This window comes from Peromyscus eremicus, chromosome 1, assembly GCF_949786415.1.
Source record: "Peromyscus eremicus chromosome 1, PerEre_H2_v1, whole genome shotgun sequence".
Classification (NCBI taxonomy): domain Eukaryota; kingdom Metazoa; phylum Chordata; class Mammalia; order Rodentia; family Cricetidae; genus Peromyscus; species Peromyscus eremicus.
This window is the reverse complement of record NC_081416.1, coordinates 98,635,943-98,660,633: the sequence shown is the minus strand read 5'-3', so window position 1 is coordinate 98,660,633 and position 24,691 is coordinate 98,635,943. Positions and strand designations below refer to the sequence as shown.

Here is a 24,691-nt window from a genome sequence, read left to right as displayed (position 1 = left end):
TTCATGATGTCCCCACAAGCTCCACCTCTAACACAGACCTAGACTCACCTGAGCTGCTAAAATGACTGTTGTTGGTAGAACCACTATAGTAGCAATTGAAGTTGCTCTTCTCTCTTTGAGGGGAGTGCAGAGAAGTGGTTTTTTTTTTTTTTTTTTTTTTTTTGGTTTTTCGAGACAGGGTTTCTCTGTGTAGCTTTGCACCTTTCCTGGGACTCACTTGGTAGTCCAGGCTGGCCTCAAACTCACAGAGTTATACCCTTTTCCACTTGCTGTTACGGTGTAATTGTGATATCCTTCCTATCCTGAAATTAACATCTCATCTCATTCAGGTTTGTAAAAAAATGCTTTTATATAAACCCCAAGCAGGTTTTGATGATAAACAATGTCCCACTAGCATGACCAAAACCATAAAGAGCTACTCTCTCTACCAAAGATGAGGAAGCGAACTGCCCATATCGTACAGAGCCCTCCCCACTGTAATTTCTTAATGATGCCATGGTAAACATTGTAACACTTATTGTTACTCAGAAGTTGAAGAGCTCTTGTTAAGTAGTAATGGAAGGCCTTTTATAAGGATTTTTCTTGAATTCTGTAACAGCTCCGTTTAAATCTTCATAGATTTCCCCAGTGTAGGCCACTAAAGCCGTTCCGTGGAAATCTTGGAAACCTTTGGGAGTGCTCGTTGTCTTTTTTATCTCCTTTCATCATTATCTGCCTTTTCTCACTCAGGTTTTAATTTCTTATTCATGTTGAAGTCTTCTTGTAACAGCTGGGGTGCTTTTCTCTCCATGTCTTCAACACAGCCCTCATACTGATCATCAAATGCATTGGGAGCCATGTCCAGGTTGGGAGGCTTAGTCAGGCCTGTCATCTGAAAGAGAGAAGTAGGTTCTTTGTTACTCAATAAATTTGCTAAGTTATCAGCATGTGCTGGGTGCTGTCTCGAGCCGACAGCATGAGATGCTGCATACGCCATCCTCAGACGAGGCACATACATGAACACAGTCTCATTATGGACATTATAAGGAATGCAGAAAGGTAAGACTGAGATCTCTGATTCTTTTGTATTTACAGATACATTTTTTTCCTTCTTTATTCATTCCAATGTTTAGTCAGCATACAAAAAAAACAGGGCTCATCATGACATTTTCGTACATGTATATCATTGTGTTTTGTTCACATTGAGCCACACAAAACCTTCCCCTTACTGATATTATTTTTACATTACTTCTTCAAGATTTGTGCTGTCTACCATCCTCTAACTGCATACTCAACCCTGGGAACAGTAATATCACAAAGACATGGTCAGGGGAAAACAAGGTCAACAGGATGTGGGTTGAGAATATTACCTGCTGGGTGAAAAACCAAGTCAGGAGGAACGTGTGAACTTTTGAGTCTAGAATAGAAGTCACATTCAACTTCAAGAACATCTGCAAGCAAATATTAGACAATGAAAGTGGGATCCTACTCAGTTCCTGTAAGAGCCAGTCTGGTCCAAGAACCTCTCTGGCTTCCTCTCTTGCCATGTATTCCCTTCTGCACATGACAATGGCTTCCCTGACATTGTGATAGAGAATATTGTGATTCAGCCAGGAAAACCCTAACTAGCCAGCACTTTCATGATATTAAGACTTTCCAGTTGTCAGACTGTGAACTGAGTAAGCACCTTTACTTTGTAAACTTTCCAGCATCAAGCATTTTGTGATAGTAATAAACACAAACTGAGGAGAAATCTCAGTGGGTAAAGAACTTGCCTTGCAAACAAAGACCTGAGTTTGATCCCAAGAACCCACAGGGAAAAGAGCAGGTGTGATGACACGCACTAGTATTCTGGCACCAGGAGATGGATAGAGATGGGTCCATGAGATCCCCAAGACTCATTAGACAGCCAGACCAGTCTCCTTGGTGTGTCCCAGGCCTGTGAGATACCCTGTCTTTACAAAAATGGTGGACAGTGCCTGAGGTCCTCTGACTTCCACATGCATGTCCCCACACACAAGTATGTGCCACACCAGTACATATGCCCAAACATGTGCATGTACTCACACACACAAAAAAGTGAAAAGAAAAACAAAAAGGAAGGAAGCAGACTAACACAATCAGTCTTATTAATTCTTGTATCTTCTGAGAATGTATTGTTTTCACTACTCTTTGCGGAGTGGATACACTAAATATACACTGAACAGCAAGTCAATGAACAAGAAGGGAGGTCACACTCGTTGGTGTGGACCTCCCACTTCATTTTTGCCTAGGATTTTTGGAAAATCATGAAAACTCTCCCCCACACTTATCTAAGCTGTTGTGTTACTGTCCACAGAATTTTGACTTATTCTGGCCAAATAATCCTCTCCCCACACCTTGAGAATGGCAGAATGGAGCCACATGCTGTGGCTGCCTAGTTGCTCTTGGGAAGGCTGGGACTCCCAGCTCCTCCACAGCTTGGCTTCTCCTGCCCTGAGCCTTTAGGGGACACTGTAGAAACAACAGACCTAGGAGTTCAGCACTGCAGTGAAGGTTCCACTTTCTGTACATCCTCAACTTTCAAAAATTATAAATTATTCTAAAATAACTATATTCTGCTATGTAAGATATCCTTCCATAAAATCTTAAAGTCCTCCTAGACAATCAGTTGTGGCAGCACACACCTATAATTCCAGCCCTTGGAGGGGGAGGCATGGGCATCCTGAGTCCCAGGCAAATTTAAGATGGAATGGGACTGAAAACACAAACAATGGGAAAATTAAGGTGTTTGGACAGCATATAAACACAAACAATCCTTCAGCTTGTGTACAGCCTGAGCCATTTAGCATCCTGCTGATTACCCAAAATGGCAATTATAGTTTGATTGTGTAAGTGGCTTTCTGGAAACTTGTTACCAACAGAGATTTCTGGACCTCAGTATCAACGTCATGAGTTTAGCATTTCTAATGAGCTTCTTTGTTAATTTTGACACAATTTGCTTAAAAGAAAAGAATTATTTTTCTTGTTTTTTCTAGTGTGTATGCATACATGCCCTGGGGTTGGAGGTTATTTGCACCTGAGTGTAGATGTCCTCTGAGGCCAGAGTATCAGATCCTCTGGAGCTGGAGTTCAGGCACTTGTGAGCTGCCTGACATGGGTAATGGAACTGAACCCACTGCAAGAGCATGTATGTGCACTAACCAATGAGCCATCTCTCCAGCCCACAATTTGATTTTGAGGAAGTTCAGCATAGATTCCAATTGTTCAGTGCTGAGGATTGAACCCAGTCCATTGTGTATGCCAGGCAAGCACCTTTCCACTAAGCTATAGTCAGCTGGACAGTGAAGCCTCTTTACACAACACACATCTCCACATTCTAGCTCTTTCTCTGGCCTCAGATAGAACCACCTCTTTTCTTGTCTTAAAACTAAAGCTTCAAAGCTCTGTTTTGAAGGCGGAAAGCTTTACAAATCCCAGGTGGAGATGCCAGCAGAAAGCGGTCTTGTAGGGTTAGTGGGTCAGCAGAGGGACTTTCTCATTCAGAAAGCATGGCTCAGCCAGCCTAGAGTAAGCTTCCAAATCTCTCCTCCCCTCCCTAGTTCCTCATGTGGTTGATCCAGATGTTTGCCTTTCACAGGACTGGTGTCTACTTCCCTGTGGGACAGCTAAGGACAGCCTAGCTGTGCTTTATTGGCACTGATGCCCCTCACAACACACACATACACACACACATACACACACACACACACACACACACACACACACACACACACACTGAAGATACGCAATTTGAGACTCTTCAGCTCCAATATGAACTCCTGGAACTTGTGCCTGCCAATTAAAATTCTCTCTGGGAGAAATGGAATGAGATCTACAGGAACAGCCTGGACATGAGTGGGGGTAGTGAAGGGCGAGGGTCAAGGGAAAGAGAGCTTGGGGGAGTGGGAGATCCCAGCTGGATCAACAACAGAGAGGGAGAACAAGGAATAGGAGACCATGGTAAATGAAGACCACATGAGAGTGCTAGAGAGGCCCACAGAAATCCACAAAGATACCCCCACAACAGACTGCTGGCAATGGTCGAGAGACAGTCCAAACTGACCTACTCTGGTGATGGGATGGCCAAACACCCTAATTGTCGTGCTAGAAACCTCATCCAACTACTGAGGGATCTGGATGCAGAGATCCATGACTAGGCCCCTGGTGGATCTCTGGGAGTCCAATTAGCGAGAATGAGGAGGGTTTATATGAGCGAGAATTGTTGAGACCAAGGTTGGATAAAGCACAGGGACAAACAGCCAAACGAACGAAAACACATGAAATATGAACCAATGGCTGAGGGGTCACCAACTGGATCAGGCCCTCTGAGTGGGTGAGACAGTTGATTGGCCTGATCTGTTTGGGAGGCATCCAGGCAGTGGGACCGGGTCCTGTGCTCATTGCATGAGTCGGCTGTTTGAAACCTGGGGTCTATGCAGGGTCGCTTGGCTCGGCCTGGGAGGAGGGGACTGGACCTGCCTGGACTGAGTCTACCAGGTTGATCTCAGTCTGCGGGGAAGGCTTTGCCCTGGAGGAGATGGGAATGGGGGGCGGGCTCGGGGGAAGGTGAGGGGGGTGGGAGGGGGGGAGAACAAGGGAATCCGTGGCTGATATGTAGAACTGAATTGTATTGCAAAATAAAAATTAAAAAAAAATTCTATCTGGGAATCTGTGTAACTATTTGGATGTCAATAAAAACATCCATCTCTCTCTCTCTTTTCCTTCATCCCCATCCCCTCTTTTCTTCCTCCTTCCCACTTTCTATCCCTCCTGCTTTATATCTGCACTCAATCTCCAAGATCCTAAATTGAAACAAAAATTCCCAATATGCAGGAGACCTGATGCAGGAGGATCTTGAGGTCTGAGTTAGACTGGACCACACATCAAGAATGCATATTTTATAACTCTTAAATTAAAAATGTGTAAATAAAGCAAAGAAGAGGATAGAAGCTAGTATTTGCATGGAGCTAGGAGGAAAATATGATTAATTAAGCATATGGTGTAGCTGGAAGTTTCTCTGCACAAGTCTCTCCCATCTGTAGTTCAGCAGCTGCTTATAAAATAATCACTGAGAGGCTTAATATTAATTGCAAACTGTATGGCCTATGTCCAGGCTCATTATAAACTAGTTCTTATAACTAAACTCAACCTATTTCTAGTCTTCTACGTTTTGTCATGTCACTTCATGGCATTACCTGTTCTCTCAAATCTTGCTTCTCCTGGTGGTGGCTCAAAGCTTCTGCCTGACTCCACCCTTCTTCATCTCCCTCTTCAGTTTGGATGTACTGCCTAACCTTATTCTGCCCCGCTATTGGCCAAGCAGCTTTATTTATTAAACAGCGAGAACAACATATATTCTCCATGTACAAAAAGACATCCCACGCATATTGCTATTCTGACCTGAAAAATCAAGGAAGTATAGGAAGGAAAAAGTTATATACATAAGAGGCCATGTACATGGATGCTAGTTGTTCCCTGCAGAGCCTGGGAGGTAAATTGTGTGTTCCTGCATTATATTTTTAAGTCTCTAGAATGATTGATAGCCTCTAGAAAGATTGATAGCCTCATGTCTGCCCTTCCTTTATCTAGATCTGACCCCATCTCCCTACAGGGGCTATTTCTTACCCAGAACTGACCTTCTGGCTTTAATCCTTGAGTCACAGACACCTCTCCCGCAACACACACACACACACACACACACACACACACACACACACACACACACACACACACTGCTACACCCACTGCAGCCATCAGATTTTTTTCAGGGTCTCTTCAACTTTAGATGCCTTCCCCTTCAGAGGACAAAGTTCAGAGTTGTCAGGTACCTGAGCAGGTCTTTGGGGGCTGGGTCTCTGGCTTCTTCTAAAAGCAAGTGTTGCAGAAGGCAGTGCTGTGGCCTTTTATCCTGTGGACAATACATTTTCAGTTTCAGATTAGATTTGAAAGGGAAGCCAGAGAGTTTATGAACTTCTTAAATTTGATAAATTGTATTTGTTGCTATGCCTTTTCCATTTGTATCTTTTTTGTTCTGAGTGTTTGTTTATTTTACTTTTGTTTGATACAAGGTCCCCTTAGCCCAGATTGGCCTCTTCATGGCTATGTAGCTGAGGATAATCTGAACTCCTGATTCTCTTTCCACAAAACCAGATTTATTTGTGCAAAAATAGAACCCAAGACCTGGTGCTGCTCGGCAATCACTCTACCAACCAAACTGCATCCCCATCCTGCATCTTTTCCTTTGTCTGTAGTAAAATGAGTCAGGACCTTTCTGTTATTCCCCACAGGACTGATTGGGGTGTGTGTGTGTGTGTGTGTGTGTGTGACACAGAGAGAGAGAGACAGAAACAGAGACAGAGACACACACACAAAGAGAGAGAGAGAGAGAGAGAGAGAGAGAGAGAGAGAGAGAGAGAGAAGTGGGGAGATGATACTGCAGAAAGCAGGGGAGGTTGAACTTTGCACAGCACTCTACTTTTACAAATTACCTAAAATCCTGTTGTGGTGGCTCACGTATTTAGTCCCAGCATTTGGGAGGCTGAGGCAGAAGGATCTCTAAACTTGAGACCATCCAGGTCAACCTAGTGAGACTCTGTCAACAAAACAAAATCACCACCAAATTCCCTGAGCTCTTTAGGGGAATGAGGTAAAGGTGAAGACAGGTGACTAAGTTTTTTTTTTTCTTAATTGATTCTTAGGGAATTTCACCTTGTGAACCCTGATCTCACATATTTGCCAGTCCCTCCACATGCAACCCTTACTCTTGTAGTATCTCCCCCGAAAGTAAGACTAAAAAATAAATATGATAAAGATAAAAGAAAAATTCAATATAAAAATTTAAAAATGAAAATATACAAATAAAAATATCAATTTCAATTAAAAACAAACTAACCAACAAAAAACCCACAAACAAGACAAAACAAAAATTAAATAAAAAACCCAAAACTAAACACTGCTCCTCTGTCTTTACCTCTCTATCAAATCTTAGATCATCTTACCGGCATTGGAGCTGCTGTGTGTCAGGAAGGATACTCTTTTGTCCAAACACCTTTCCTTGCAAATGTTCATTTGTAGTGTGTTGTCGGTCAGGTTCAAGGCCTCTGGCCTCCAGCACGCCAATGCTGGATCCCCACAGAAACACCCCACACATCCCACTGTTGCCCCAAGTCATGTAGACCAGGTGGCCATGGCCCTGAAGGACCAGTCCCTGCCCATATTCCAGCAGGTCATAGATGGAGTAGATGTTGGGTTGTGACAGCTCAAAGCCATGCATGTGTATCTGATTTACTGCAGAGTTGGTCAGTCTGGTCTGCTGGGACCTCTCCCCTCCTGTGAGGGGTTGGATCAGCTCTCCCTCCCCTGTGGTGAGGGGTAGGGCCCTCTTTCCCAAGTGTGGGGAGCCAGATCTCCTATTAGGGGCAAAGCCATCTTCCCCATGCCAGGGTCATCCAGGTCTGTTATCCCAAGACCAGATAAGATGGAGTCAGCTCTCCTGTGGCCAGTGAGGAGAGGGGCTAGCACAGCAAGACCCTTGTATTAAACTCATGGTTCAACACATGGTTCACTCAGGCTTCTATGGTAACAAAGGTGACAGACATCAATAAAGACCACATCTGTGGCAGGACCATGGACCCAGGCATGGCCATCAGTAGTAACTTGGGCTTGGATGTCACCACAGCCCCAGTTGGCAGCAAAGGCCTCTCAGATTGGCATGGGCCCAGCAGTAGCAAGATTCCTGGACTCCAATATGATACCGGGTGATGGTAGAGATCCTGAGCAGTCTCACAGACCCCTGATGGCAATAGGAGCCACAGATCTCAACACAGATCCTGGCTGAAGTAGAGCCACAGACCCAGACATGGCTCCCGACTACAACTCGGGCTGGATTTCAACATAGCCTGCATGAAAGTACAGCAACCCCCACCCTCCATTTTCCTGGTCCCCACGGCAGATTGAGGTCTCAGATGTTGGCTCAGACCCCGTGTATCTGCGCTGTCATTGGTAGTAACCTGAGTCATGGACATTGACACTGACCTTGGCTGAGGTGAGTCACAGGCTGAGACATGGTACTCAGCTGCAGCAATGACCCAGATGACTCTATGGCCATGGATGTCAGCACAGGCCACTCAGGTTGGCATGGTTCTTGCAGCTGCACATCCCTCAGACCCTAACATGGTCACAGAAAACCTGGAAGCCATGTATCTTTGTGGCCTTTGGTGGGAATGATATTCACGGATATCAAGTAGACCCCCGGTGCATAGGACCATGAACCCAGACAGGATTCCCAGCAGCCTGTTGGGTCCAGATGTCACTATGGCCCCAGGTGACTGCATAGGACTGTCAGATTGGCTCCCACCAGCTGCAAGGTGGCTCTTGGAAGACAACATGGCCCCACGCGAGGGCCCAGACCTCATGCATCTGAATGGCCATCAGTGGTATCAGGAACCATGGATTCTATTTACCTTCCCAGAACTCTGAGGTCTCTATGTACAATGAAGATTCCAATCTATCACTAATAGTTAAACTGTTAATTATCAATGATTTGATTCATATGATCTACAACCAGTGGGGAATGGTGTAATGACTAAAGAAATGCCATTTAGTGGTAAGCATCTATCTTTCTACCTAATAGCAATTTTAATCTGACTCCAGTCCCTGTAAAGTAACAAGCCAGTAACTTCAAATCAGTGAGCACCCCACTAACCCAGAAATCCACAGCTATGACCATCTCCTTCAATATGATATAACTAGCTGCCTTTTTGGCTTCTGTAACCTGCTTATGCACACACTCAAGGGCTATACTTAGGTCCTTTGACAACCTAATCTTGACAGATCAAAACAGGTCTTGGTTGCTTGTGTAGATACTCAAGTCTTCTTGTGGTTTTCACATTTAAAAATCATTCCCTCATCCCGCCCCTCTTGGCTCAACAGTCTCTGGTTTTGCTAATAGACTGTTGTTTTGCTAGCAGCTACAATACATTTAGCTGATTATAATTATAATCTGAATTGAGTCTATGGTCTTTTCCCAGGAGTCTCTTACTCCATAACATGGGGAGTTATGGAAGCTTTATACACTTGGGCTAAACCCACTCAGGGTAAGTACAGGATATAGACTTACTGACCCATTATGCCTCAAAATGGGCCTGTCTCTTTTGCTGAGATGGCTCAGCGATTCTTGATGAGTGAAGCTGACAACCTGAGTTTGATCCCTGGAAACTGCATAAGGTGGAAGGCAAGAGCCTATGCCACAGAGTTGCCCTCTGACCCCTAAACACATTTCAAGGCATGAACACACACACACAATCAGGCAATATAGTTATATGAAGTTTTAAAAATTAATGTGCTTATCCATGTCCTGAAAGAGGATCAGAGTTATTGAAATAGGATGACAGAGCTCAGTAGCTGGCTATATTTCTGATGGGGAGTAGAGTAGGGAGTGGACTTTATCTAGGTCAGCCCTTACATTTATGGACCACTCAATTTGTCCTGCAGGAGCACCTGAGAGAAATACACAACATGAACTTTCTCAATTGTACCAATGTGAGCATCAGACCTCATGCCTGCTGTGGGATGTTCTGTATGCTGTGAATGTGTTGCTCTGATTGGTTGATAAATAAAAAGCTGATTGGTCACTAGCCAGGGTATAGGCGGGGTAAACAAACAAGGAAAATTCTAGGAACAGGAAGTTTGAGTCAGGAGATGCCATCCAAGCAGCAACATATATTGGCACACAGGTAAACCCACAGAAAATGTGGCAACATATAGATTAACAGAAATGGGCTGAGTTTAAATGTAAGAGTTAGTCAGTGGTAGACCTGAGCTAATGGCTGAGCAGTTTTAATTAATATAAGCTTCTGAGCAATTATTTTATAAGTGGCTGTGGGGTCTGTGGGGCTGGGCAGGACAGGAGAAAACTTCAGCTACAAATGGTGCCCAACGGCTTGAGTTTCCACCTGAAACCTGAGAATATTTAATAGGCAATTCTAAACAGAGCCAAAAACAGGCTCCTGCTTCATGTCTCATGCAAGTGGTGAGGCACTACAACATGCAGGCTTGAGGTAATCCATGGCGGGTTCGTGGTATGTGGGCTTGACCTGCAGCATGGCACATTCCCGCTGAGTTACACAGAGGTTTCTGCAAGCCGCACATTAACTGCATGGTAGATTTAGCCTTTGCTAATACAAACCAAAAGAAAGAAAGGAAGAAAGAAAGAAAGAAAGAAAGAGAGAGAGAGAGAGAGAGAGAGAGAGAGAGAGAGGAAGGAAGGAAGGAAAGAAAGAAAGAAAGAAAGAAAGAAAGAAAGAAAGAAGGAAGGAAGGAAGGAAGGAAGGAAGGAAGGAAGGAAAGAAAGAAAGAAAGAAAGAAAGAAAGAAAGAAAGAAAGAAAGAAAGAAAGAAAGAAAGAAAGAAAGGGGTTTTGGGCTACACACTGCTGGATGGAAGCATAGACACACTGCCCCCTGGAGTCAGTGGACAGCCTGGTTCCCAGAGCTAGTGGTAAATGTAGTTCCACCACGTTGGGAAGCTGAGATGGGCAGAGCTAGCAGCCAAAGCTGCCATTTCAGACCTAATAATGCTGCAGTTTTAAGCAATAGACTCACAATAAGACAGATTCAGATGGAACAAAACTTCAAATGGTTTACAGTGTGTGTAAAAATGTACATAGGCTTGGAAGAAAGAAGAAAATTAATATAGAATATATAGTTATATAAAGAAATAGTTTTAAAAAATAAAGTCTTTAAAGAAACAGTAAAAGTAGTATAAAAAATAAGTCACATAAAGATGGATATTACATAGAGAATCTGGATTGTATTGTCTTTGATATTTTTAACTGCAGAAAGACATTTGATTGTAAAGGCTGCTCAGTTAAACCAATATGTATATTTTAGAGGTATTTTGACTTCAAAATTTGGATCTAAGGATATGTTCCTTTGGAAAGGAGGTTCTGATTTTGTTTCCACAGGAACCAAGGGACTATGAATTTGTTCCAGGTTAAGATGGAACGAATTTGATCAAGCCAGACCTCCTGAACCTTAACAGATAATACCTATCAACAAAGGTTACAGTTGGTCTTCCCAGAACTTGACCATTATCTCGAATTTTCTCAGGATCCCTGTAGATGTAACCAACTGTCTTATTAAATAAGAAACAGAGCCAATACAGAGATGAAAGCCAAGAGGTCAGAACAATAGCTAAGAGCTAAAAGCCTTACCCTTCATTGTTGCTGTACCTCTCCAAAAGAGACCTATTTCCTGTGTCTGTTTTTTTTATAGTTTCTGTTCTGCCTTCTCATTGATTGTAAACCCAACCACATGACCTTCTAGTCACTGCCTGTCTGTATAGACCTCCAGGTCTTCTATGGTTGGTATTGAGATTAAAGGCGTGTGTCTCCAATGCTGGCTGTATCCTTGAACACACAGAGATCTACCTAGCTCTGCCTACCAAGTGCTGGGATTAAAGGCGTGCAACACCACTGCGCAGCTTTCCTTATGGCTTGCTATTAGCTCTGACCCCCGGGCAACTTTATTTATTAACATACAAATAAAATCACATTTCAGTGCAATTAAAATATCACCGTATTTCCCCTTTTCTATTTTAATAAAAAGAAAAAAAGAAAAAGGTTATGACTAACATAAGAAAAACTATATACAAAAGTATAATAACTATATACAATATATACAAGTAATAAATACCTAAACAATGTCTAGTCCATTTGTATTTGACAAATTCAGAGAAAATAATTCCATTATCTATCCTATTTTGGTAAGTCCAAAATGTATCTAATTCACTTTCTATCCTAATTAATATTCAACTATAACTAACTAATCTTCAGCTCCCTCAGAGATCCAAGAAGGAAAATAATATTACCTAATAAAAAATAAAAACAGGAAGTACATGCAAGCAACTTCCAAAAAAAATTGTGAGTTGACAGAAACAGCCAGCTACCTGGACAGTCACCTGAGGTTTCTCCACAGTGTTGGGGCATCATCTTGAGCCTATAGGCTTAGCGTATCTGATAGACTCATTTGTGAAGTAGGATGTACACAAGGTCAACAGTTCAACCTCACATTGGGTGAGAGCAGTCAATGTACCAGAAACACTTGAATTCCACTAGGGTCATGTCATGATTCAGGATTTAAATTCTGGAAATTGTTGATGGTTTTTTAATTCAGCTGTCCATTCTTGTTCGCTGTGTATATGTGGCTTCATTTCAGCATCCTGTTCTTCTCCATATCCCTCTATTAAATGCCAGTCTACTATTGAGAGGTGGGAGCTTAGTTACTCTTCAAGAATAACTGTTTCAGCTGCTGTTCCACTGCACATCAGAAGCCATCGGCCCACTGCCTGTTCAGCTGCCTTCAAAGAAAAGGGCACTGTACCTTTTCTGGATTTCGAAGGCCACTTCAGGGATGGTGCCATAGTGTCCTCGCCTCAGAAGATGCCTTTTGATAAAGCCATAACCACACTTGTTTTGGCAAGAATCAGTAGTCCTTTGTTTCATGTCCTGTCTGTCCATTTTGTCCTGTTGTCAGCAGTTGATTCGAGGATACTTTGTTGTCCAGTGGCTAACTTTTGCCACAATGAAAGTTAACCCCATATGCAGTTTCTTCAATGCCCATATTCTCTCTGAAGTAGATTGGTACTGCCAGGAACCAACATGTCTCATAGTCATAACAAAAAGAAAAATTTTCTAAGTTATTAAAACATTTTAAATGCCATATTCTGTAGATCTCTAAAGGGTTTGAAGATGACCTGTCTATCTAAAAATCTTAAAACATGTCTAATATGACTACAAGTTCTATTGTAACGTCTAACTACTAACTTTCATTTCTTTATATCTTAATAGTTGGTAATAATAACATTCAAGGATCAGAAAATTGCATTATTTGTTAAAATAATGGTATAAGTACAATTAGAAATATACATATAGCATTTTCTAACAATATCAATTTCAATATATGTAATTTGTATATAATATAAAACAATCCAATCCAATGTAAAGTATTTAAAACTAGTAATTGTCTTTTTCTTTTCTTTTTTTTTTTAAAAAAACAAGCACCTTAAATCTAATCTCCTTTGCTTAGCCCTTTTCCTAACCCTTGACAATAACTTGTAACCAACCCCCCTAAACAATAAAAATTATCCCAGACCCAAAACCCATTAAAAGACAAAAAAACCACCCGCCCCACACCACCTCTTTGGGAATGTGGGCATTGTATTCTTAAAATTGCTTCCTGCTGGGTATGGGCGAAGGTATCTTTATCCTGAAAAGAAAAATTTTAGGTCAGTTGTCAAATTCTAGGAAAGGTAACTATATCCTTCATTATCCAGTCTGTGTATAATGCCAAAGTTCAGGGTTTATCTCAAGTCCTTATTCAAGTAGTCTTTGAGACTGGGTCATCAGCTAGCCCTCTCGAAATTGCTCTGAGTACTTTGTAGTTCACAGCTGATCTGTAGATGATGTTTGTCAGCTTAGTGATATTATTATTGTCCACGTGGAATTGTTGTTGTTGTGGGGCCCCATCTTCTTCCTGGAGACTTCAGTTGATGTTAGGCCTGGCCATGATTTCCTGCAGAAAGCTGATAAGAGACTCGAACACGAAGACATATATATGCAGCTAATTGAAGCCTTTTTCTTTCTAGAATTAGTTAGTACTCTATATGACCATTCATATCTTAACAAAGTTTAAAACGTATATATATATATATCTGTATATATATATATATTAATCTTATAAATTTTGATATAAAATTCATACTTTAAGAAAAGTTTAAAGAATCAGAATAGAATCAAAGAGTTGAGATTAGTAATAGAATAGTCCTTTAATTAATTTGGTTTTTCTCCTGTCCCATAGCAGAAGATGGCTCTTTTTTTTCTGGCATGATACAGGGAGTTTGTATTTTCCTTTTAACAACATGCTTTAAAGAAGGAGAGAGCCATTCTCCAACTCCAAAGTCAGCTTTAAATTTTCTCAACAGAGGAAACTCAAATGGCTGAAAGACATTTAAGGAATTGCTCAACATCCCTAATCATCAGGGAAATGCAAATCAAAACAACTCTGAGATACCACCTTACGCCTGTCAGAATGGCTAAGATCAAAAACACTGAAGACACCTTATGCTGGAGAGGATGTGGAGCTAGGGGAACTCTCCTCCACTGCTGGTGGGAATGCAAGCTTGTACAACCACTTTGGAAATCAATATGGCGATTTCTTAGAAAATTGGGAATCCATCTCCCCCAAGATCCAGCTATACCACTCTTGGGCATATACCCAAGGAATGCTCAACCACACCACAAGAGCACTTGTTCAGCTATGTTCATATCAGCGTTGTTTGTAATAGCCAGAACATGGAAACAACCTAGATGCCCTTCAACTGAAGAATGGATAAACAAAATGTGGTACATATACACAATGGAATACTACTCAGCAGAGAAAAACAATGACATCATGAGGTTTGCAGACAAATGGATGGATCTAGAAAAAATCATCCTGAGTGAGGTATCCCAGACTCAGAAAGACAAACACGGTATGTACTCACTCATAACAGGATACTAGATGTGGAACAAGGATGACTGGACTGCTACTCACATCACCAGGCAGGCTACCTGGAAAACAGGACCCCAAGAAAGACACAGGGATCGCCCAACGACAGAGAAATGGAATGAGATCTACATGAACAGCCTGGACATGAGTGGGGGTAGTGAAGGGCGAGGGTCGAGGGAAAGAGAGCTTGGGTGAGTGGGAGATCCCAGCTGGATCAAAAACAGAGAGGGAGAACAAGGAATAGGAGACCATGGTAAATGAAGACCACATGAGAATAGGAAGAAACAAAGTGCTAGAGAGGCCCACAGAAATCCACAAAGATACCCCCACAACAGACTGCTGGCAATGGTCGAGAGACAATCCGAACTGACCTACTCTGGTGATGGGATGGCCAAACACCCTAATTGTCGTGCTAGAAACCTCATCCAACTACTGATGGATCTGGAGGCAGAGATCCATGACTAGGCCCCAGGTGGATCTCTGGGAGTCCAATTAGCGAGAATGAGGAGGGTTTATATGAGAGAGAATTGTTGAGACCAAGGTCGGATAAAGCACAGAGACAAATAGCCAAACAAACGGAAACACATGAAATATGAACCAATGGCTGAGGGGTCACCAACTGGATCAGGCCCTCTGAGTGGGTGAGACAGTTGATTGGCCTGATCTGTTTGGGAGGCATCCAGGCAGTGGGACCGGGTCCTGTGATCATTGCATGAGTTGGCTGTTTGAAACCTGGGGCCTATGCAGGGTCCCTTGGCTCAGCATGGGAGGAGGGGACTGGACCTACCTGGACTGAGTCCACCAGGTTGATCTCAGTCTGTGGGGAAGGCTTTGCCCTGGAGGAGATTGGAATGGGGGGCGGGCTGGGGGGAAGGTGAGGGGGGTGGGAGGGGGGAGAACAAGGGAATCTGTGGCTGATATGTAGAACTGAATTGTATTGCAAAATAAAAATTAAAAAAAAAAATTTTAATTGAACTGGGACTATTAGAAGACCAATAGTGTTAAATTTCTTTAGAGAAGAGCAGAAACAAACATTTAGGAAGACTTATAAAATTTTTTAGATGATATATCCATATGCCATTTCACTCTGTTTCCTGGGATAGATGATTTGTCCCTTTTCTTCAGTTGTCTCATTTGTCCAGTGTTCTTCCGATTCCTTAACCTTCATTCTCCTAAAAGACAAAAACAAAAAACTTTCCCCAAGACTAATTTTGGGGATGTTCCTTTTTGGCAAGTTATTATCTGATTAAATGAAAAGGCATGTGTTACTGGTATAAGTTAGTTTAAATTAGATGTTCATGCTGGTTGATGAACTATCACCTCCTCTAATTAAGAGGTCTCTCTTGTTCAAATCGAACCTTTATCCATTTTGATGGTACCCACAGCTTATCTTCTCCTGTAGAAACAAAAGCAAAACCTCATCTTCAACGTTAACACATATCCTGGTTTCCATTCTGAGGTGAGCACATCCTTAAAGTATATAGGCTGATTTAATTCTGTAGTTTTTTCTATTATCCAATGTCTCTCTGCAGCTGTTGTTCCTTTCTCATTGGCATTGAGAAAATTCAAAGTTAATAGAGCATTATGCAGTCTATTTCTGGGGGTTTTTGTTACCCCTTTCTGTTTTTTTTAGCATATCCTTTAGAGTTCTGTTTGATCTTTCTATAACTGCTTGACCTGTAGGATTATGTGGTATACCTGTAATATGCTTTATTTTGTAATAAGAAAAAAACTGTTTCATTTTAACAGAGACATATGATGGAGTATTATCAGTTTTGATTTGTGCAGGTATACCCATGATGGCCATAACTTTTAGCAATTGAGTGATTACAGAATCAGCTTTTTCAGAACTCAAAGCAGTTGCCCATTGAAATCCTGAATAAGTATTGATGGTATGGTGTACATATTACAATTTTCCAAATTCTGCAAAGTGAAACACATCCATCTGCCAGATTTCATTCCTCTGAGTACCCTTTGGGTTACATCCTGCTGGTAATGGCATTTAATTGCAGAAGGAACAAGTAGGACATTTCTTTACTATTTCTTTGGCTTGTTGCCAGGTTATGGAGAAATCCTTTCTTAAACCTTTACTATTGACATGATGTTTTTTATGAAATTCGAGGCCTCCAGCACATTTCCTATCAATAATTTATCAATCTCATCATTGCCTTGTGCTAGAGGGCCTGGCAGACCAGTATGGGATCGAATGTGAGTTGTATATAAAGGATGACTCCTTTTCCTGATTGTATCTTGTAATTGAATAAATAGTGAAGTTAATTCTGAAGCATCAGGGATAAATTCTGCAGTCTCAATATGTAATACCACTCTTTTAGCATACTGAGAGTCAGTTACTATGTTGAGAGGTTCTGAAAAATCCATTAATACCAACAGAATAGCATACAATTCTGATTTTTGAACTGAATTATAAGGACTTTGAACTACTTTACTTAAATTTTCTGATTTGTAACCTGCCTTTCCTTGTTTGTTGGCATCTGCATAAAATGTATGAACTCCAGATATGGGTTTTTCCCGTACAATTCAAGGCAAGATCCAATCAGCTCTCTTTATAAGATCAATTCTATCACTTTTGGGATATTTGCTGTTAATTTCTCCCAAAAAATTACTGCAAGCTCTTTGCCAAGGTTCACTTTCTGTCCATAATTTTTTAATGTCCTCCTTAGTCAAAGGTATGACAATTTCTGCTGGGTCTATTCCTGCTAATTGACCAAGTCTCAATTTTCCTTTCCAAATCAAGTCAGAGATTTTTTTCCACATAAGTTTTTAATTTTTTAATTGGTTTATTTGGTAAAAATATCCATTCCAATATGATATCTTCCCTTTGCATTAATATTCCTGTTGGAGAATGCCTAGAAGGTAAAGTAACCAAAATGCAATCCAGCTTTGGATCAATACGATCCACGTGCCCTTCACGTACTTTCTTTTCTACCAAGGCCAATTCTTTCTCAGCTTCAGGTGATAATTCCCTTGGACTATTTAAGTCCTTGTCACCTTCTGAGGTTTTGAACAAATTATTCAGTTCATCATTTTTTACCCCAACAATAGTTCGTAGATGAGAATTGTCTCCAAATAATCTTTGAAAGTAATTAAGAGTCTGTAGTCAATCTCTCCTAATTTGCACCTTTTGGGGTCTAATTTTTTTGTAGCTCTATTTTATATCCTAAATAATTAATAGAATCTCCTCTTTGTATCTTTTCAGGAGCAATTTGTAATCCCCAGCAAGGCAAAATTTTCTTTACTTCTTCAAACATTCTTTCTAAAGTATCTGCATTTGAGTCAGCTAGTAAAATATCATCCATATAATGATAAATTATAGATTTAGGAAATTTTTTACATATCACTTCCAGTGGCTGTTGTACAAAATATTGGCACAGAGTTGGGCTATTCAACATTCCCTGTGGGAGGAGCCTCCATTGAAATCTTTTAACTGGTTGAGAATTATTATAAGTAGGCACTGTAAAAGCAAATCTTTCTCTGTCATTTTCTTGTAAGGGTACTGAAAAGAAACAGTCTTTTAAATCAATAACTATGAGAGGCCATCCTTTTGGTAACAGAGTAGGCAAAGGAATTCCAGATTGTAGAGAGCTCATTGGCTGAATTACTTTGTTAATAGCTCTAAGGTCTGTTACCATTCTCCATTTACCAGATTTTTTTTTTTTTTTTTTTTTTGGTTTTTCGAGACAGGGTTTCTCTGTGTAGCTTTGCGCCTTTCCTGGAACTCACTTGGTAGCCCATGCTGGCCTCGAACTCACAGAGATCCGCCTGGCTCTGCCTCCCGAGTGCTGGGATTAAAGGCGTGCGCCACCACCGCCTGGCCCAGATTTCTTTTTAATAACAAATACAGGAGAATTCTAAGAGCTGGTTGATTCTTCAATATGCTGAGCATTTAAATGTTCTTCTACCAGCTCTTCTAAAGCCTGGAGTTTCTCTATTGTTAAAGGCCATTGCTGAACCCATACAGGCTTGTCTGTTAACCATTTTAAAGGTAGAGCTGTTGGTGTCTTTGGAAGATCATCAGTTGTTGTGCCCTGTTCTTGTATGACATGGATGGCTGGTGACCACTCATTAGAATAATATCTTCTAATATTTCTCTCAACCACTCATTAGAATAATATCTTCTAATATTTCTCTCAGAAACTTGTGCTAGTTTATGATTTGTTTCTGAGATCGGAGGGATATTAATCTGAGTATTCCATTGTTGCAACAGGTCTTGAACACACAGGTTCATAGCTATGTTAGCCACATATGGTTTTAATTTTCCTCTCTGTCCTTCTGGACCTATACATTTGAGCCATCTTGCACTCTGTTTCACTTGAGATAATATCCCAATTCCTAACAGTTGAACGTGTACCTCCTGAAGAGGCCAAGTTGGATGCCAAAATTCTTGTGCAATTATGGTAACATCCGCACCTGTGTCTACCAGACCAGACAACAAAACACCATTTGTTTTATTGTTAATTTTGGTCTTTGTTCATTAATAGAAGTTTGCCAAAAAATTTTCTTTATGTTTTTTTCCCTGAATTTTCTATTCTCTCTGTTTCATCATCCTGAGCAACATGATTTATTCCAATAGGCATTTGGTTATTTAATTGCTCTGAGTAGGGGTTTCCTCTATGAGTGCAAGAAAGTTTTGAACTGGGTTTGCTATGGGGGCCTGCCTGAGGCCCCTCTGGGAGTTTCCCAAAGACTGAGGCAAAGGATTACCTTGCCTGTCCCTTGTTGATGTACATTTGTTGTTCCAGTGTTTTCCTTTACCACACCTTCTGCATACTCCAGAAGGAAAGGGCATTCTGTTGCCATTGTTCCTTGAAGAAACATTGTTTCTAGGAATGACCTGTTTACAGTCCCTTTTCAAATGTCCTTGCTTTCCACATACAAAACATCTAAAATTTCTCAAATCTTTTGAAATTGCTTCTCCTACCCACATATCATCATAGTCATGAGCCTCAACATTAACCATGTCTCTAATTCAGTCTTCTATGGGTGCAGATCTTGCCTTTAATGGCCTGATTATTCTTTTCCATGCTGCATTTGTGTTCTCAAAAGCCAAAGATTCAATTATTATCTGACTAGCTTCTGAATCCGGAACCATTCTCTTTACTGCTAAAGCCAGTCTTCATAAAAAATCTGTGAAAGATTCTTTTGGGCCTTGTAAAACCTTTGTAAATGACTCAGTTTTCTTTCCTGGTTCCTCAACTCTGTCCCATGCATTCAAGGCTGCCGTTCGACATAGAATTAAGGTTTGGACATCATATAAACATTGTGTTTGTACTGAAGTATATTGGCCTTCTCCAATAAGTTGATCCTGGAAGACTTGTATTCTTTTATCCCTCCATTGGTTTTCTATGTTTTTAGCCTCCTCTTTGAACCACATTTGCCACTGGAACCTCTGTCTGTGTTCCAGAACAGCATGTGCCAGCTCCTGCCAATCCTGTGGTATAATCCTATTATAAGTTGACCAGATGTTTAACATTTGCTTTACATATGGAGGATGCATGCCATACGATACTATGGCCTCCTTAAACCTCTTAAATCTAACATTTCAATTGGAGCCCAAATATTTTGTGTATTCACTTGATCAGGTAACTGCTGTATGGTTACTGGATAAATTAAGGGTGACTGTGTGAAAATAGGCTTTCTTTCTGTAACCTTATGATCCAATCTTGAAACAACTTTACTATTAATTTCTTCTTTCTGAATCTGAATTTCTCTATAATTCATTTTAACAGGTTTTTCTAAAACTTTTATCCTGGCACTTAAATTGACTATCTTTTTAAATAGTAAAATGAGGATAAGAAAAGTAATCAAGTGCATAATTCGATCAACATTAATCTTCTCATATAGTAGTTCCATTGTCAGACTGCCTAAAATTTCAAACAAAGCCCAATTTTCTTCCAATGTACACATAAAACCCATTTTTTTAATGTGGAAAAAAATTCTCTTTTAAATAGTTTCCTTTAAAATATCTGATATCTTAATTGACTTACCAATTCAAAACAGCCACCTAGTGTCCGAGGTCTGAATCCAGAGAGAGAGAGAGAGAGAGAGAGAGAGAGAGAGAGAGAGAAAGAAAGAAAGAGAGAGAGAGAAAGAAAGCACAAGAAAGCATAGCCACAAGTTCTGGTTAAAAGCTTAAATCTAGCCACGTGTTCCTGCTTGAGCCGAGTCAAGCCTGGGCTCTGGTTTCCTTAAGCTCCAACCACATGCACTGGCTTTACAGGCAGGGGCCCTGTTTGGCAGGGCAGGCCTGAGTTGTTTGTAGCACCGGCTTTAAGCAAGTAGCTCCAGCTGCAGCTAACCGCTTGGGGCTACAGTCAGTCTGGCCTGAGGCCAAGCCGACCTCGGCCCAAGCTGGGGAGCCAGACCACCCAGCCGGGAAACCAGGTAAGCCAAGCCAAGCGGTTTTTAATGGATTCTTGTCATGTTGGGTGCCATATGTAGATGTAACCAACTGTCTTATTAAATAAGAAACACAGAGCCAATACGGAGATGAAAGCCAAGAGATCAGAACAATAGTTAAGAGCTAAAAACCTTACCCTTCATTGTTGCTGTACCTCTCCAAAAGAGACCTACTTCCTGTGTCTGTTTTTTTATAGTTTCTGTTCTGCCTTCTCATTGGTTGTAAACCCAACCACATGACCTCCTAGTCACTGCCTGTCTGTACAGACCTCCAGGTCTTCTATGGTTGGTATTGAGATTAAAGGCATGTGTCTCCAATGCTGGCTGTATCCTTGAACACACAGAGATCTACCTAGCTCTGCCTACCAAGTGCTGGGATTAAAGGCGTGCACCACCATTGCCCAGCTTTCGCTATGGCTTGCTAATAGCTCTGACCCCCGGGTAACTTTATTTACTAACATACAAATAAAATCACATTTCAGTACCAATAAAATATCACCATAGATCCCCATAAGACTACAGCACCCCCATCAGCAGGAAGTAGCCTAGAAAACTACACCCACATTCCCCAAAAAATGGATTATGGATATTTGTCTTTGTTTAGCTTGTTGGTTACAAATTGTTGTTGGTCGTAGTCAATCTCTTTCTAAAAGAAGAAAGGGGGATGTGGTATAGAAATGTAGAATGTAGATATGATACGATAAAAGGATAGATTAGTGAACCTCCTTTTAAAGAGCAACAACTTCTTTAAAAATGTTTTACATTGCTATGGATTTTAGTTTATTGATACAACTTAAAGTTAATTTTGTTACACTGTATGTATTTCTACTCTCATTTGAGGTATTATGTTTATGTAACTCATTTAAATTGTAATGGATAATTAAGAACCACAGATTAATAATTAGTCTCCTATGATAGTCAAACTTATAGTCATGTTAACTTTTCTTGATATACATAGATATATTTCAATTAGGTAGGTACTCTTCGAACACTTCAAAGACCTATATAATATGGCATTTAAAATGTTTTAAAACCGTAGACTTTCTGGACAGTGAGACACGTCTGCTCCTGGCAGCACCAATTTACTTCAAAATAAAGATGGGTGTCAAAGACACTCTATATGGAGTTTATCTTCTTTTTGGCAAAAATAGCCATTTGAGCAAGAAACTGTTCTTGCCTGGACTGCTTGATGAAACATTGTATCGACTGGACATGCAGGACCCAAGGAAGATGATCACTGAACTTTGCAAGGCAAAATGGTTCTTCAGGTTCCTGCTTCACAGAAGAAAGAGTCAGATATTCTACAGGACACAGAGAGAACTGACTGAGAGACTCTAGGCATATGGGCTGAAAATGGATGCCCCAAAATTGCAGAAGAACTTTGGGTGACTGTATAGGAAGCCAGCTGTCTCTGTCACTCTAGATTTTTGGAAGTTGCTTACAATACACTTCTTGTTACTCAGGTAATATCATATCCTTCTGAGGTCTTTGATGTAGTTGAAGACTAGATAACTATAGTTATGGTTTTACTTGGTTATAATAAGAGATAAGTTAGATATAAAATTTTGACTCACAAACATAGGGTAGACAAAATATTTTTTTAATTTACAAAATACAAATAGACTAGATATTGTAACTGTAATTCTTGCTTGATAACTGTTTATTGTATGTAATTTTACTATGTTAAAGTTAGGCCCTTACTTTTTGATTAGACAGAAAAGGGAGGTGCTGTGAGATGTTCTGCATGCTGTGAATATGTTGCTCTGATTGGTTGATAAATAAAAAGTTGATTGGCCACTAGCCAGGCAGGAAGTATAGGTGGGATAAACAGACAAGGAGAATTCTGGGAACAGGAAGGCTGAGTCAGGAGATGCCAGCCAACCGGTAGAACCGCTACAGAAGCAATTGAAGTTGCTCTTCTTTCTTTGGGGGGAGTTCAGAAAAATTATGTCATTTCCTTTTCTACTTGCTGTTTTGGTGACTTTGGGAAATACTTCATAGCCTGGAATTAACACCTCCTCTTCATGGGGTTAGTAGGAAAATGCTTTTATATAAACCCCCAAGCAGGTTTTGATGATAAACAGTGTCCCACTAGCACCACCAAAGTCATCAAGAGCTACTGTTTTGTCAAAAGATGAGGAAGCGAACTGCCCAAACCGCATAGAGCCCTCCCCACTGTAATGAAACTTGTTCCAGGTTCCTCTGTAAACTGAGTAACAACTCTGGTTACTCAGAAGCTGAAGGGCTCTTGTTAAGTAGTAATGGAAGGCCTTGTAATGGAAGTTACTGGGATTTTTCTCAAACTCTCTAACAGCTCATTGTATTTTTTATCTCCTTCCATCTTTTCTCTGTCTTTTTCCCACTCAAGTTTTAAATCCCCATTCATGTTGACGTCTTCTTGTAACAACTGGGGTGCTTTTCTCTCCATTTCTTTGATACAGCCCTCATACTGATCATCAAATGCATTGGGAGCCATGTCCAGGTTGGGAGGCTCAGTCAGGCCTGTCACCTGAAAGAGAGAAGTAGGTTCTTTGTTACTCGCTAAGTGTACTAAGTTATAAGCATGTGATGGATGCTGTCTGAAGCCTACAGCATGAGATGTTGCATACGCCATCCTCACACATGGCACATGTATGGACACAATCTCATTATGGATGTTTAAGGAATGCAGAAAGGTAAGACTGAGATCTCTGATTCTTTTGTGTTTATGGATACTACAATTTTCTTCTTTATTCAATCAAATGTTTATTCAGTATATAAAATAACAAACCTCATTATGACATTTTCATACATGTGTAAGATTATATATTGCTCATATTCACACCTCATATATCCCCTTGCCATATTGCTATTATCTGTACATTACTTCTTCAAGATTCATGTTTCTTCCTAGATTGCACTTTCTCCGCTGGGCTCCATATTAGGGCCCATTGCCCTGACAGCCTTATGGGAGGACAGATTGGTCCTAGTAACCCCAGGTAAGACACTGCCCATCACCCAATAAACACCTTTAAGCCTGTCCAACAACTCTAGATTGCACCCCCACTCTAGTAATCCATATCCCGGCCTACTACTTTGGAAGAAGTCTTCAGCCTTTCCAGAGGCCAGACAGGTTCTAGGAACCCCATGTAAGACAGGGCCTACCACCAGCTAACACTATTTAAAACCTCCAAAAACCCAGACTGCCCCCCCAGACTCCACATTAGGGCCCACAGCCCCAGCAGCCTTAGGAGGCCAGGCTTGTTGTAGAAAACCACAAAACCCCTTTAAGCCTACCCAACAACCCAGACTGCAACACACATACCCAAGGCTACAACTTTGGAATAGGGCTTTGGCTTTACCAGAGGCCAGACCATATCTAGAGAACCATAGCCCCTCAAACCCCAGAAGGAACACCCTACTGGACCTGAAGACATGCTAATCACAAGAACCCTGGCCATTTAGGCCAGAAGATTAGAGAGGAAAGAAAAACCAAGGAAAAAAACACACATTCAACAAAGACAAACACAGGAATCAACACCTAGACCTATAATCACCCTAAATCCAGATGCCTAAATGCCAAAGTAAGAACACAATAGTGGCAAGGGAAATATGTTACCACCAGAGCCCAGCTATCCTACAACAGCAAGACGTGAACATTCCAATGCAGCTGAAGCACAAGAAAATGACCTTAAAATGACTTTATGAAGATGAATAGGTCCTTAAAGAGGATATAAAGAAATCCCTTAA

General features: G+C 41.0%; 2 pseudogenes; both read right to left on the bottom strand.

Annotated features, from left to right (window-relative positions):
* Positions 1 to 297: 297 nt before the first annotated feature.
* On the bottom strand, positions 298 to 1,720 carry LOC131913072 (T-cell ecto-ADP-ribosyltransferase 2-like; annotated as a pseudogene).
* Positions 1,721 to 9,344: 7,624 nt separating this feature from the next.
* LOC131913002 (T-cell ecto-ADP-ribosyltransferase 1-like) lies at positions 9,345 to 23,576 on the bottom strand (annotated as a pseudogene).
* Between the last annotated feature and the right edge of the window lie 1,115 nt (positions 23,577 to 24,691).